We start from the raw sequence: 14,273 nt of genomic DNA on the forward strand, positions 1-14,273 counted from the left end.
AGTGAGAGATCCTGGAGGGTGGCGGGAAGAGAGTGAGGGATCCTGGGAGCAGGAGAAGAAAGACTGGTGAGGAGAGCAGGGAGGGAAAGAGATCGCGTGCACCTGATCCTGTAACTTGAGAGCAGCGGCATCGGCTCCTCCTCCTCCTCTCACTGCCACCTCCCGGAGCGGCCCTCGCTCGCCGCAGGTAACGCGCTTCTTCGGTGTCTGAGGAGAGGCATTCCTTATAGCGCTCCCCATAGAAAGGGGCCTGGGCCGGGCCGAACCCGACTATAGGGTAGAGGGAGGAGAGCGCGGTAACCGGCTTGGAGGCACTTAACAGTCGCACGTAAGTAACGCGCCACCGAAACGCGTAGAAAGGAGCAAGAAGAAGGGCACGTAATGGCTTTCCCCAAACTTCCCGTTATAACGCCCAGTCTCTCCCTGCTCAGGGCAATAGCAACAATCGCCCCTCCAGAGAGTGGGGGCGCTGCGGCCGCCCCCCTAATCCCACGCAAGGGGCAGCTTTGACATGTGCGCTCCCCCCCTTGTTTGGTTTATATTTATTCTGGCTTTCGGCTCCTTCACAGCAGATTGCATTCTTGTACTGTAGGTGATCGGGGCCGTTTGCTTTTATCAGATGTTAATCTTCCTGAAGACTGGGGCGCGAGAGGTCCGTTTTCTTCTTTTTAAATTCAAAAACAAAGAGACAACGAACAAATATTTGTTTACGCTTAGGAAGTTGTGACCTTTTTTTGTTTGGGGAAACAACTGCGGGGGGGGGGGGGGTAAGGATATTTAGTATTTTCTTTTGACAATGATAAGAAAGTGAAATGACAGTAGGAGTGTGGAGAAAAGGAGGTACATTTATAATCGCAGGGACCTTAACGGCACCCTCTCAGTGGAGAGGTGCTCTCTCGCGTATTTATTTCGTGCCTTCACTGGCCAGGAATAAGGTGGAATCCCGCTTTTATAAAACTTTAAACACCTGCAGGCTGAAGCGCTATCCTGCACTCAGGCTAGCGCACTGGGTAACATTTCTATTGGGTGAGCAGTTTGGATGCGCTAAAATAACTCCTGATGCAATATGGGGATTAGCCTATCCAAAACATGTGTCCAATCGCGCGCATAGCTAATAGTGCTCATCACACGCAAATTCCATGCAGATAAGGCTGTTACCCTGAAAGGCCAAAAATTGCCGAGCGCCCAGGGCGTCCATTTTAAAATGGCAAATTTAACATCTGCCAGGGCATTAGTGTTAAAGCAAGCCGTGCTCAAGGGCTCCCTGAAAAAAAAAATCCTGCTTTCTGTGATTCCTCCTATTGGTATGGTCATGATACTAAGTAGGAGGAATCTCAGAAAGCAGAATCTTGCAGTGCTCCAGGGCTCAACAACAAAAAAAATAAAATCGGAAATCCACAGAGAGCAGTAACCCCAAGGTGTGGGCCAATTGGAGCCCCTGTTGGCAGTAAGTGGAGTGGCCAATCAGGAACAGCCCTGCCAGGGATGGCAAGGGAGCTCTGGCCAGGCTGTTGTGGGCGCACAGCCATGCCTCCTGGGCACCGGATGCAGAGTGCTGGGGACGCACAAATTACCCATTGTGCATCCCTTTTGGCGCATCAGCTCATTTGCCTGTTGCATCAAGATCCCAGGAGAAGTGGATGTGCATGCATTCAAAAAAAAAAAATGTGCGCCCAGTTTGAATGCGCACTTTTTACATGAAATTGCATCGGCCTGCCTGTGTGCAAAATGGAACTCCATTAGCACAGTTGTTTGGCTTATGCAGCAATTCAGTTCTGAGATATTGTGAAGGTGAGTTTGTGGCTGGCCCATGTTTAATTCTAGCCTGCTTATCCAGCAAATCGTAATGTAAATATTTATAGGAACCGGAGTGATTTCCAGGCTGGTGTTGCCTTTGCCGTCCAGCCTCTTAAGATAACCAAGGCATTCTGACTGCCTGGCAGCACAAGACTACCATCTCTTAAGTATGGTGATCTTTTAGTACTACTGTCAAAATCATGTATGAATAGGTACCGTGGTCGGTTTGTTTTTTTCCCTCCCCTAGCCCAGACATCATGCGCAGGTGGCACAGAGAACCTTTGCCACTCTGAGGGCAGGAGGGGTGATATTTCATATTGTGGCAGCTGCCTTCCCTCTCTCCCTGGGATCCAGTGTTTTGCTCCCACCTCCAGCTGATCCCAGTGGACAGTAGAAGTCTGTACCCCATTGCTGCAGCCTAAATCAAAGGGGCAGGCTAAGTTCTCTGTCTTTAAATATGTAGTCAAAGTGTTAAAACAAACCCTAAATTTAAAATAGATATTATATAGAAAGTACTTCCATAGAGTCATTACAAATGTGCAAGAATTCTTAGTTACCAGATCAGAGAGCACTGATGATCTATTTCAAAATAATCATAAACCTTTGTTAATAAACATTAATACGGTCCTTTGTTTTCAGTTTAAAGGATTTCCACTGATACATTCCTGGGTTTTTGCAAAATTGAAATCAGTTTAAACAGATTTTCACCCTAATTTAAAAATCATAGCTCAGGCCTGCAACACTTTCCAGCATCTAAAAGACCAGTGGTGGGGCATATGCAGGAACTGGGATGCATCCAGGGTGGCAGGAGCCACAGGCATGCTGCAGCCTGGAGTGAATGCTCGCACTGCAGGAGGAAGGGCTGCCGGTGGAGGGAGAGGCGAGTGCATCCACCGCCAAAGCTAGGGTTGCACCAGAGAAAGGAAGCCAGAGCTGTTGCCGCCGCTTCTAGGACAAGAAATGGGAGTTAACCCGCTGGTGGTGATCTCGGAACTGCCGTTTGAGAAGGGAAGGCCAAAACTGCGACTGGAACCACTGCTGGGAGAGGAGGCACAAGGAACAGTGTCCTGGGTGGAAGGGTGAGGGAGGGCCCTGGAAGGTGTGATTTAAAAAAAAAAGGGAGATATGCTGGGGGGAGTGGGAAGGAAGAGGTAAGTCTCTGGGTGAGGAGGGAGAAAGGAGATGTGGAGAAGAGACATGCTGGGGAGAAAATAGAAGAAAGGTGGAAAGGTGCTGGAAAAAGGAAAAAATTGAGAGGAGATGTTGTAGGAGACAAAATGGGTAGATGCTGAGAAAAGAAGTCATTACAGTTTTCATCTAGCTCTGTCAGTGAAGGAAAAAAATGTTCTCTATTTATAATTTTTCGCAAAATACATAAAACATAATCTTGAATCAGCAAAATATAGGAAAACAAACCCAACAAAGCAGACCACTATATAAATAAGGAAGGGGAATCTGAAAAAGCCTGGAAGCTGACCATATACAAAGGAAAAAAAATGAAAGAAAAATTAACATAAGAACATAAGAAATTGCCATGCTGGGTCAGACCAAGGGTCCATCAAGCCCAGCATCCTGTTTCCAACAGAGGCCAAACCAGGCCACAAGAAACTGGCAATTACCCAAACACTAAGAAGATCCCATGCTACTGATACAATTAATAGCAGTGGCTAGACCCCAAGTAAACTTGATTAATAGCCATTAATGGACTTCTCCAAGAACTTATCCAAACCTTTTTTGAACCCAGCTAACAAGTGACATTTTTGCTTCACGTATATAAAGCTTATCACATCCCATCTCTGATCGAAGTAAAACACAGGCCATCATGTTGCCACCCCTTTTTTTTTATTTAAGAAATATCTTAGAGAATTAAAAAAAAAATGTCTCATATCGGTCTTAAGCAAACATTTGCACAGAAATTGAATTTAAAAAAAGTAGTGCCAAACAGGAGAACATCTGCCTGCTAGCAGGACATTTTTTCCTGTGTTCGACACAGATCCGGATAAAGCCGTATTTTCTGGCCCGTGAAACGTTTTAACCGATTTTTTGCTAATACAAGTGGAAGGCAGCAACCTGATCTTGAAGAAACACAAAGGAGACCCAGCAACGAAGCTTTCTTAAGGCCTGATTCACTAAGGCATTTCTCCCATTCTGTGTCTATGGGGAAAATGCCTGGATGAATTCTCCAGCAACCCTGTCAAATCCAAAACTATCCCTGATAAGTCTTGTGCCATAACTCTGTCACCATGAAGATCCCTTTTTTTTTTTTTTTTTACCAGAAGTTAAAACTAGATTTTTATTAATTGGTGAAATACCTGTAGCAGGGACAAAAAGATCTTCAGCAGGTATTTCCTGAAAAGGTCCAGTGAGGAACTTTGCAGAAAATTGAATGATCTTGAAAATTATGCGACCATCTTTATACCAAGTTTGGGTTTCCCTGCTATAGGACCCTAATTTTTTTTGCTATCATACCTTCTGTCCACCAAAGTAAACTCCACTAATTATCTCCATTTTTGTTAGTGTTGTAATAAGCACTGACACATTTTCCAGGGAAGGGAGGGAAATAAAAAGGAAGGTCCCTAAACATTGGTTAGAATAGATGGGGGTGGGCTTATCCTGGAGGCACATGGCACCAAGAGTCTAGCAACAGCAACAGGCTTGCATGCCAAGCAGAGCTCTGACTCCCTGAACAGGCAGCCCTTGAAATAGGGAAGCAAGTAACTTTTTTTTTCAAAATAGGAAGTTAAAATAAAAATGGACCCTCTCTCTGACCCATTTGCCATACTGGGTCAAAGAGAGGGTCCATTAAGTCCATCATCCTGTTTCCAACAGTGGCCAATTTAGGATACAAGTGCCTGGCAAGTACCCAAACCCTAAGTAGATCTCATGCCAGGAATAGCAATGGCTATTCCCTAAGTCAACTTGACTAGTAGTTTATGGACTTCTTTTTCTCCAGGAACTTGTCCAAATCCTTTTTTTTTTTAAACCCAGCTAAGCTAACTGTCTTTACGACATCCTACGGCAATGTATTCTAGAGCTTAATTATACCTTGAATGAAAAAAGAATTTTCTTCGATTTGTTTTAAATGTGCTACTTGCTAATTTCATGGAGTGCTATCTAGTAATATCTCAAAGAGTAAACTGATTTACATTAACCCGTTCTAGTCCGCTCATAATTTTGTAGACCTCTATTATATCCCCTCCTCAGCCGTCTCTTCTCCAAGCTGAACAGCCCTAACCTCTTTAGCCTTTCCTCACAGGGGAGCCATTCAATCCCCTTTATCATTTTGGTCGCCCCTCTCTGTAGCTTCTCCAGTGCATCAAGATCTTTTTTTTTTTTTTAAGTGTTAAAAGACAAGGAAGCACTTAAACATAGATTCTTTTAAATAGCTTTTTTTTTTTTAATTCATTTGTTTAGTCCAGATAGCTGTAGCTGAAATTTCATAGTTCTGTATCCTGACTTTTGCTGAAACCCCAAGGAGCAAGAGAAAACAAGCGAAAAACAAAAGCTCTTTCTAAGGCTGTCATTTGGCAGAGCACCTGGCTTTGTTGCTGTATAAAGCCACGCAACTCCGTTTTTATTTAAACAAACTGCTATTGATGTCCTGTGTTGATGTTGCTGTGTTTTGCATGCAGGTAGAGATTACAATGTGCACGGGTTTCCATAGTTCACATGCACCACATAAACTGGAAAACACAGTCCTCCTTCGCTGCAGGTTCTTATCCCCACTGCTTAAAATGCGACCTTAAGCAAGCCACCTAGCCATTCCAAAAAGACAAAATTTCTTTTCGGAGCAGGGATCTTATCAGTAGGAGCTGCCTAGTACTACAGTGAATGTGTTAATAGCTCTTTTTAAAAGTATTCTGTCAAAACTGTCTGTTTTGTAATATTTAAAGGGAAAAAGGCATATCTTATTTAATTTAATCTATTATTAATATCCATATTTAATTTAATATCCTTATTTAATTTAATATCCATATTTATTTAATTTAATATCCTTATTTAATTTAATATCCATATTTAATATCCTTATTTAATTTAATCTATTATTAATATCCATATGTTATAGGTTATATGCTAAATGCAATATGTTATACGTTATATGTTAAGAAACGCTGTTCCATGTAACGCCTTTTGTGCGAAAGTTTTGTTATATGTAAACCGACCTGATTCGATACTTGTATTGAGAATGTCGGTATATAAAAATCCGAAATAAATAAATAAATAAATCTTCATCTGACATTGAAATCTTATCGGCTTTCTGAACATATGGTTTAGAGAGATGATTGGAAGGTATGATGTATAACTTTTTTTTTTTTTGTGGCCTGGAATCACCTTTTCTGTAATTGGATCCAGTAAAGGTTATTAATTCATTGTGCCCAGTTCAATAAATATTAAATCCAAAGGGTCAAGGAGTGCGTTTTTAAGAGGTCCACCAACCCTGCCTAGGAAAGGCTGCCTCTGATGACTGTATTAGAGCACAGAAATAAAAGATTAACAAATAGAAAGAAAATAAAAAAAATTGTCAGATGACATTTGGTTTCTTGCCAAAACAGGAAGCTGTATTATTTACAGATCTGAAAGGGTTGGGGAAAGTAAATTCCCAGCCACAAGGAGGGACTGCTTCCAAGAAGGCAAGAAAGGGAGGTGTGAAATAGTATCTACCTTCTTCTTAAGGAGGTTTTTAGAACAAAACAAATGTGTAGCATTATGTAAAGGGAAGAATATTTCATAAGAACATAAGAACTTGCCATGCTGGGTCAGACCAAGGGTCCATCAAGCCCAGCATCCTGTTTCCAACAAAGGCCAAACCAGGCCACAAGAACCTGGCAATTACCCAAACACTAAGAAGATCCCATACTACTGATGCAATTAATAGCAGTGGCTATTCCCCAAGTAAAATTGATTATTTATTTATTTATTTATTTAGGATTTTTATATACCGACCTTCTTAATACAAGTATCAAATCAGGTCGGTTTCCAAAGAACAAAACTGTCGCGGTTAAGGCGTTACAATAAACAGAGTTTCTGAACATAGGAACATCAATAAATATTACATAAGCAACAGTAACTCGACAGAGTAACGTGGATAAATATGGGTACTAGCTAAATAGGGGTAGTGTAACTTAGGATATACATTTAATAGAAAAATGTGTAGATGGGCGCAAACGTGAGTAGTGCAAGAGCTCGACGAACTAATGCATCAACAGAAGAGTGTATTAATAGCCGTTAATGGACTTCTCCTCCAAGAACTTATCCAAACCTTTTTTAAACCCAGCTACACTAACTGCACTAACCACATCCTCCGGCAACAAATTCCAGAGCTTAGTTGTGCATTGAGTGAGAGAGAAGTTTCTCCCATTAGTCTTGAAAGTGCTACTTTTGGTGCTGAGCATTCTCCCACTATGATACTGGTTGCTAGACAGCCTCCTGCCAGCAGTGGCCCTCACTGGGCCACAGTCAGATCTACTTTAGCCTCCACCTTGAAGGCTGCAGGATGCAGCTTGGCCAGCCCTATAAAAACCCTCCTTCAGTCTCAGCTCAGGGTTTCATTATGAGTTGTCCTGGCTCCTTGCTTAGACCTTCCTTTTGATTACCTTGCCTTTCTTTTCCTATTTGCCTTTCCTTGTCCTTGCTCTGTCTAGGCCTCTCAGTGGCGTTCTTTGCCTTGTTCTTGCTGTGTAGATCTCTGCCTTGCCCTGCCCTTCTCCTGTCTAGGTCTCTATGGCCCCTTTTGCCTGTCTGTTCCTTGCTCTTGTTGCATCTTGTTCCTGCTTTGCCCCCTGTGTTCGCTCCCCTATGTTCCTGTATCGCTGCCTGTCCTGTTTTCTTCCTGCCTTGTTCCTGCTTTGCCCCCTGTGTTCGCTCCCCTATGTTCCTGTATCGCTGCCTGTCCTGTTTTCTTCCTGCCTTGTTCCTGCTTGAACCCCTGCTCCAAGTGCCCTGCTGGTGAAGTTCTGCCGACCTGCGGGCTCAACCCAAGGGGGAGGCGGCTGGCCAGGCAGCAGAGCCTGCACTACTCTATTTTAGAGTCCTGTACTGCGCCTCGTGGGTGAATACCTTGCACCAGCCTGCCCAGCGCTGACATCCTCTTGCTTACAAACTGGGGGCATCTTACCCTGAATCACCTTTTGGAACAAGTAAGGTTCCAACACCTGGAGCTCACTTCTCTAGTCCCCCCTAGCTGGGGCCTGTCAGCACATGGTGCCATAGATACCCATATCTGGGAACTTTTGTCTTCCAGTCACCCTGAGATTACCATGGATTGGGGGGACGGGGACCGCACAGTGGGACCGGATGCTCACAAATGTGCTCTCATAAACACTCTTACATGTTCACACTTGCTTTCACTGCTCATTCTCTCACATGTCCATTTACACCTTTACTTCTGCCATTCTCCCACCAACACACACACACTCATGTCTCTCCCTCTTCCAAAGAAACAAACCGGAAACCGATCCAAGACTGCAGTAGCGACTAAGAAATGAGATGGACCGGTGAACACCAGGAAATCTTTTATTATGCACAAATCATCATTTCTTGGTCTCCCTCTTCCATACACACATGCCCACTCACTTTCACACCCATGCTCACTTGCACTCAGCTCTCTCCTACTCACCTACATACACTCTCAGATCTCTTCTTCCTACACAAATACACACTCACTCACTCACTCTCACAGACAAGCTCATTCATTCTCTCTCCCCCCTTTCAAAACACACTAGCAACAGCAGACTCTAACGTGGACTCCTGGAGCACAGCAGCAGCCTCTTCCTTCTCCTTCTGTGCTGCGGAAGTGGACGCTGCCTGTTTCTTACTCCTCATTTGATGCACGGGCAGGAAATCGCAATGTCAGTTGGCCAAGGCAAATAGGATGGGGCGGGCAAGCAGCTGGATACAGGAAACAGGCCGCGCAGGAGCAGGTGGTGTCACGAGGAAGCGAAGTTAAGAGTTAAAAAGGTCCGGAGATGGTAGAAATCACTGTCGAGTTCCTCCTTTTATCAGCCGCGCAAGACCAGTGACGTTCCTTTCTTCTTTCCGGGTCCAAGAAGATTGGTTTTGCTGCAGCAAATTGGCCCGGTATTGGCCCGGAGACCCGGTAATTCTTTTAGAATTCCGGAGTCTCCGGGCCAAATCCGGAAAGTTCCCAGGTATGCAGATACCACCACACCTATTTGGGCAGTCACCATACATAGTACATCTGTCCTGAGTTTTAGGCAGATTTGGTTATGGTATATTCTTAATGGCCAAGCTGCAGCTTGGAGCTGAGGTCTGGAGGGAGTGTGGTGGCAGCACATGCCCCTGTGGTGGGCAAAGGGAGTGTTGTCTAATTCTCGCATCCTCATCCACTGACTTTGTGAATCTGTTTGTGAACTACTGGTTTCACTGTTGTATGGTTCATAAAAATTGTACAACCCTGATGGCAGATAAAGATCACAAGGTCTATGTCGGCTGCCCAATTTAATTCCTTTGTATTACTTTTAGACCTCAGTTGATCTTGGGTCTTCCTCTGCTGTCTTGTAACTAAGGATTCTCCTTGCTCATCCCAGGGCTTGAATTCCATTGATCTGCAGATTTTCTAAGGAACTGCAAGCTAATTGAGAGAGCAGTGTGTGTCTTTTATTTTGTTTTTCTTAAGAGAAATATCATGGGAGTTGCATGTATATTAAATGGAGTTTTATTGTAGACTTGTCATAAGAGAACCCTTGTCTTGCACAGGTATAAAAGGTTTCAGAGAACATATTGAATCCCCATTGGTATTCTGATATAAAAATAAACAGCTGTTTTTGTGATCTGGTAGTTTCCTACTGATCCTTCACTTCTCCAATGTAATAGGAAGTTGCCCCATATTTCATGAGAAATTTTTTTTTATTATTTTAATTTTAACATGGACATGAAACAGGGTAGCAAAAATGGCAGTTCTGTTCCGTAGGCCCTCTCCCTCCCCCAAGAATTTCTGGGGTTTGCATTTCAAAAACAGAAAATACATTTTGGCACAAGAGAAACCAGATTTTAAAATGGTAGCTTTCAGCGGCCCGTGTAGGGCTCACGTTTGTATATACAAAATACAAGTAGACTTTCCAGTGTGCGCGGTACCTCTGGCAACGTAAACACAGTGGCACCTCCTCTTCAGCAGGTGTAAAATGTATATATTAAAATAAAATAAAATAAAATAAATGCATGTAAATGGCTTCCCCCGACCACCTCTTTGTAACTTGCATAAACATAATTGCCCTGACTGATGTTTCAAAACGCCACTTATACACAATGGGCCAGGTTTTCAAATCTCCGCCCGATTTTATAATATGCCTTGCGAGCGCCAAGCCCTAGGGGAGCCCCGATGGCTTTCCCCGTTCTCTCCGAGGCCGCCATCCCCCCCCTTACCTTTATTATTTAAGTTGCGCGCGCCGGCCAAGTGCCAGCGCGCGATCCCCCAGCCTAGCAGGCCTTTGGAGGCCTCTGGCTACGCACCCGCCCCGGGACATACGCGCGTCCCGGGGCTTGCGCACGTCGCCAAGCCTGTGCAAAATAGGCTCGGCGCGCGCAGGAGGGGTTTAAAAGGGTTACACGCAAATATTACGCGCGTAACCCTTTTAAAATCCGCCCCAGTGGGTTTTTATGCGAGCAAGTTGTTTGGAAAATCAAGCCCTTAAGCAGCAAATACCAGCTGGGACATTTCTTTCTCCCCTGCCAGTGTTCTGCTGCACTTCTGTGCTTCCAGCTCGTCTGGAACTAATGCCAAGAGCCTTCATTTGCTACTATCTGGGGCATGTTTTACCCCTGTTTTTTATATCCGATCTTAACTTACTTTAGTCCAATTGTTGTAGTGAGTTTCCGTGGTTGGGGTGGGAGGGCCCATGCACCAGGGTTCCTTCTTGTACTCCGACCACCAGGAAACCACCAGAGGCTGTGAGAGCTGCCTCTGCAGCATCCTCAGGCCTGGCTGACCCAGGGAGCAGGGGACCTTGGACAGAAACTGAGCCCAGGTCCCTCCGCATTGTAGTGTGCGGCACTGCCATTTATCCACCAGGCTAATCCAGAAATGAACACTTTAACATCCCCTTTTTGAGACTTGGGGTTTTTTTGGGGGGGGGGGGAGGGGGGAGAGAGGATAATTCAGTGGGCATTTTTGTTAAAAATAAATAAAAAAATAAATAAATCCTGCTGGTTTTATTGCAAGACACTTATGGATTGCATCATAATCCAAAATTGCAAAGCCCAGTCTGGATATCCAGGGCCGGGTGAGACACTGACTTTTCAGTAGATTGAATCAGGTTTTATCAATCAACGAATATCCAGTCTCCTGATCTGATATTTGGTTATTTTTCCATGAATTTCTACGAATTGCTGAAATCCAATGGCAGATCGCCCTGCGAAAGATCCTCACCCTGGAAAAGTCATAGATCCGATCTCGATGGGTCATCTCCAGCGATGGAGTACCGGGGAGCGGGGAACAAGGGAGATGACTAAACATGGGGGCCCTGCAGTGAAGGGGGGGCCCCACCAGGCAGAAAGAGAGGAAAAGGCAGGGGAGACACCTATGGCCTACTGCAGCAGCAGAAGGCGTGGCAGGAGCACGCTGGGCTGCTGCCGCCTGCTCTGACACTAAATACCGGCACCTGGAGCAGAAAAAGTACAAAACTCGCAGGCTCTCCCTGCAGTAATCTTGCATGACAGGCTGTGCCCATTCCATCTCACCTCTGATTTGCTGTCTGTCAAGGCTTCCAGTCCACCTGGGCGAGCCTCCCGGCTGCTACCTGTGCATGAGTCATCTCCCCCACCCTTAGCCCTACAGCCCCGGCCACATCTGACATCATCTGCTGAATGCTGGGCTAAGACGAGATCTAGGATGCCGAAGGTGCTGCACCTGAGGAGCGTGCAAAAGCAGCTGCCCCATTGTGCGCTACTGACATGCTCCAACTGTATCTCCAGATTAAGGTTGGTTTCATCTTTCTTTATAGCGTGTGTACTGTATCGGTTTGCTACCATTTGTATTGGGGAAAATGCCCCAATATTCTGGGGCCAAAGAAACATGCCTCAACTTACTTACAATAGAATTGTCTTTTTTTTTTTTTTTTTGAAACCCATTAAGTGCAGTAATATACTTCTACCTTCGTGCATATTTCTATTTTACTTGTGAATGCCAAGTCAATAACAAAAAAAAAAAAAAGATCCCAGTAATTGTTGATTTTACTGCGTGAACAAAAGCCTTCCTGTTTGTGCCTCATTGAAACATGGCTAGCAGACACAGATCATATTCTAATTTAATCAAATTGCACTGCAGGGCTATGAAGTGATATCACAACCGAGAATAGGCTGATTTGGGGGGGGGGCTAATGATAGTGTTCCAAAAATATCTAGGACTATTGCCAGTTAACATCAACATTGTTTCTTCATTCAAAGTTTTGCTCCTAATCTCTAAATTGTTAACTCAAAGGTCCATATTAGCCAGCTAAATGCTTTCTAACTCGGAAGTTAACCAGCTAAATTATTATTTGGGCGTAACCAGGAGGAAAGTTTAGCTGGCTAAGTTAATCGGCTAACTCCAATATTCAGAGTTAGCTGGGTATTCTAGCTGTCTAAACCTGGTCAAGTGAAAGAATTGTCTAAAGTTAGGCAGCTATAGTTAGCCAGCTTAGGATAGCCGGCTATATTCAATAGTGCGGTTTCACATAGCCGGACTATGTCTGAATATGGACCTCTATATGTTTAACATTGTGTCTCGAGATATTTTGCACGCCGTATGAGTTGCTTGCTAATAGTAACTTTAGATATATCTATCATAATCCTAGATTTTAATCTCCTCCATATGAACAAAATGCCCCTGTAGTTCACATGCGAGATTTGTTTAGAAGCTATGTACGCCTGCCTTATTCTAGGCCCGAAACATAAGGCAGGGCATGTGGTTGTTTAGTATTCTTGAATCAGAAGCTGTGAAAGGTTAAAAAGTTGATATTCGGATTGTTACAGTTCCTTAGTCTGACCATAAACTAACTTCAGTTAAAGTTCTGGTTCAATATAAACTGTTAATCATGCCACAGAACTGTCAAATAATAAAGAGACGTAAACATAGATTTAAGTGAACCAAAATAAAAATTGCCTGTACAACTAGAGAAAATTCGTCATGAAAATGTCACCATGGCCATATCTAATTGGAAAAAAATATCATTGGTCACTTCAAGAATTATCTCCTCTCCAAAATATACACTTAAAAGGACTCAAAAATAATAACCATGGTACACACTGAAATTGAGGGAAGAAAAACAAATCCTTCCCCCATTTGGAAAGAAAATGGTGAAGAATAAATCGGAGCAAAACCTAAGAGATTATATAAGCAAAAATTGCAGAGCTTTAGATATGGGAAAAAAAAAAAAGATACTTTACCACTAAAATTCACAAATATGGACATAATTCAAAATGTGTATTTTCCACAGTCTAACATCTTACTAAACTACTCCATAAGATATAGTACTCGGTGAGTTCTCGCTTATACCCTTGTCTTCGTCGTCATTTTATGCAATTTTTCATAAATAAGATTCAAGTTTCCTCCTGTGACTGACAGCCTTCTAACCATTTCTCAGAACGCAGTGACTTGTTAGCAGAATGTTTTCCCATGTATTGTGTGTAGAAATTCAGCAAATAGCTAAATTTAAATCCAGCATTTTGTGTACTAAATCCCCTTTTGATCCATGCTTTAAAAGCTCTTTACAAAGATAGTTCACCTCATATAGTGAAAATAGATAATCTATCATTAACTGAATGTGTCCTATCTAACTTTATCAAAAAAGCGTCTGTGAAACCAATTGTAAAAAACTGTATTGCTGATCCAAGTAATTTTGCTAACTGCAGACTGATATCCTCTTTATTCTTTATGGCCAAGGTCTGTGAAAATGTGAATAAACTGACAAGAGTATCTTGAAGGAAATTCATTATTGAATCCCAACCAATTTGGCATCATGCAAAATCGAAGCACAAAAACATTATTATTAGTGATTAGATATAGGCCAGCAGTAACGTCTGATTCTTATTGATATCTCAGCAGCCTTCAACACAACTGCTCATAGAATACTAGTAAAACTAAAGGAGTTTGCATTACAGGAACAGTGTTAAAATAGTTCAAATCATTCATATCTAAGTGAGCACTACAGATCCAGATTGGACATGACACATGAAACTCAGAACAGGGGTACCACAAGGTTCTGCAATATTGGCAACCTTATTTATCATATATTTGGCACCACTGTGCAGACTGTTAGGTGGCCTTGGGTAACATTTTGGTATGTGCACTGACAATATGCAGTTTTTTAAATCCCAGTGACCAACATGATTGATTTTACTTTGAAACAAATGGAGATTTATCTGACAGAGAACCAAGACTTTGCGATCTTGGCTTGATGTTAGACACCAAGCTATCAATGAAAGGTCATATACAAAGTTATAATCAAAATTAAAAACTATGGGCCAGATTTTTCAAAAGT

The 14,273-nt window shown here is 43.1% G+C and overlaps 1 protein-coding gene across 4 annotated transcripts in view; it reads left to right on the forward strand.

Annotated features, from left to right (window-relative positions):
- The window catches only part of LOC115076687 (beta-1,4-galactosyltransferase 3-like), a 58,447-nt gene continuing 44,174 nt past the window's right edge, over positions 1 to 14,273 (forward strand). For 2 of the 4 annotated variants that reach the window (XM_029578408.1, XM_029578409.1), the window contains exon 1: positions 2 to 328. The gene's annotated coding sequence lies outside the window, so the exon portion shown is untranslated. Of the gene's footprint in view, positions 329 to 14,273 lie in introns of all 4 variants that reach the window. The other 2 variants (XM_029578403.1, XM_029578405.1) reach the window with 2 other exon arrangements.

The sequence above is a fragment of the Rhinatrema bivittatum genome, chromosome 15, assembly GCF_901001135.1.
Source record: "Rhinatrema bivittatum chromosome 15, aRhiBiv1.1, whole genome shotgun sequence".
NCBI classification, from domain to species: domain Eukaryota; kingdom Metazoa; phylum Chordata; class Amphibia; order Gymnophiona; family Rhinatrematidae; genus Rhinatrema; species Rhinatrema bivittatum.